A 2436-nucleotide genomic window follows, 5' to 3' on the forward strand; every position below is an offset into this window, starting at 1 on the left:
CAATATACAGCCTTGACATACTCCTTTTCCTATTTGGAACCAGTCTGTTGTTCCATGTCCAGTTCTAACTGTTGCTTCCTGACCTGCATACAGATTTCTCAAGAGGCAGGTCAGGTGGTCTGGTATTCCCATCTCTTTAAGAATTTTCCACAGTTTGTTGTGATCCACACAGTAAAAGGCTTTGGCATAGTCAATAGAGCAGAAATATATGTTTTTCTGGAGCTCTCTTGCTTTTTCGATGATCCAACGGATGTTGGCAATTTGATTTCTGGTTTCTCTGCCTTTTCTAAATCCAGCTTGAACATCTGGAAGTTCATGGTTCACGTACTGTTAAAGCCTGGCTTGGAGAATTTTGAGCATTACTTTGCTAGCGTGTGAGATGAATGCAATTGTTCAGTAGTTTGAGCATTCTTTGGCATTGCCTTTAGAATTGGAATGAAAATTGATCTTTTCCATTACTGTGGCCACTGCTGAGTTCTCCAAATTTGCTGGCACATTGAGTGCAGCACTTTCACAGCATCATCTTCCAGGATTTGAAATAGCTCAATTGGAATTTCATCACTTCCACTAGCTTTGTTTGTAGTGATGCTTCCTAAGGCCCACTTGACTTCGCATTCCAGGATGTCTGGCTCTAGGTGAGTGATCATATCATCGTGATTATCTGGGTCATGAAGATCTTTATATAGTTCTTCTGTGTATTCTTGCCACCTCTTCTTAATTTCTTCTTCTTCTGTTAGGTCCATACCATTTCTGTCCTTTATTGTATCCATCTTTGCATGAAATGTTCCCTTGGTATCTTTAATTTTCTTGAAGAGATCTCTAGTCTTTCCCATTCTATTATTTTCCTCTATTTCTTTGTAGTGGTCACTGGGGAAGGCTTTCTTATCTCTCCTTGCTATTCTTTGGAACTCTGCATTCAAATGGATATATCTTTCCTTTTCTCCTTTGCTTTTCACCTCTCTTTTCACAGCTATTTGTAAGGCTTTCTCAGGGAGCCATTTTGCTTTTTTGCATTTCTTTTTCTTGGGGATGGTCTGCATCCCTGTCTCCTGTACAATGTCATGAACCTCCATCCATAGTTCTTCAGGTGCTCTATCTATCAGATATAATCACTTGAATCTATTTGTCACTTCCACTATATAATCGTAAGGGATTTGATTTAGGTCGTTTCTGAATGGTCTAGTGATTTTCCCTACTTTCTTCAATTTGAGTCTCAATTTGGCAAAAGGAGCTCATTATCTGGTTTGAACTCCCGGTCTTGGTTTTGCTGACTGTATAGAGCTTCCCCATCTTTGGCTGCACAGAATATAATCAATCTGATTTCAGTATTGACCATCTGGTGATGTCCATGTGTAGAGTATTCTCTTGTGTTGTTGGAAGAGGGTGTTTGCTATGACCAGTGCACTCTCTAGGCAAAACTCTATTAGCCTTTACCCTGCTTCATTCTGTATTCCAAAGCCAAATTTGCCTGTTACTTCAGGTGTTTCTTGACTTCCTACTTTTGCATTCCAGTCCCCTATAATGAAAAGGACAGCTTTTTTAGGTGTTAGTTCTAGAAGGTCTTGTAGGTCTTCAAAGAACCATTCAACTTTTGCTTTTTCAGCATTACTGGTTGGCACATAGACTTTAATTACTGTGGTAATGAATGGTTTGCCTTGGAAACAAACAGAGATCATTCTGTCTTTCTTGAGATTGTGTCCAAGTACTCCATTTCGGACTCTTATTGATTATGATGGCTACTCTTTCTAAGGAATTCTTGCCCACAGTAGTAGATATAATGGTCATCTGAGTTAAATTCACCCTTTCTAGTCCATTTTAGTTCTTTGATTCCTAAAATGTCAGTGCTCACTCTTGCCATCTCCTGTTTGACCACTTCCAATTTGCCTTGATTCATGGACCTGACAATCCAGGTTCCTATGGTACCTTGCTTCCGTCACCAGTCACATCCACAGCTGGGTGTTGTTTTCACTTTGGCTCTGTCTCTTCATTCTCTCTGGGGTTATTTCTCCACTGATCTCCAGTAGCATATTGGGCACCTACCGACCTGGGGAGTTCATCTTTCAGTGTCCTATTTTTTTGCATTTTCATACTGTTCATGGGGTTCTCAAGGCAAGAATACTGAAGTGGTTTGCCATTCTGTTCTCCAGTGGACCATGTTTTGTCAGGACTCTCCACCATGACCCATCTGTCTTGGGTGGCCCTACAGGGCATGGCTCATAGTTTCATTGAGTTAGACAAGGCTGTGGTCCATGTGATCAGATTGGTTAGTTTTCTGTGATTGTGGTTTTCATTCTGTCTACCCTCTGATGGAGAAGGATAAGAGGCTTATGGGAGCTTCCTGATGGGAGAGACTGACTGCAGGGGAAACTGAGTCTTGTTCTGATGTGGAGGGCCATGCTCAGTAAATCTTTAATCCAATTTTCTGTTGATGGGTGG

This window comes from Bison bison, unplaced genomic scaffold, assembly GCF_000754665.1.
Source record: "Bison bison bison isolate TAMUID 2011002044 unplaced genomic scaffold, Bison_UMD1.0 scf7180017857311, whole genome shotgun sequence".
Lineage (NCBI taxonomy): Eukaryota > Metazoa > Chordata > Mammalia > Artiodactyla > Bovidae > Bison > Bison bison.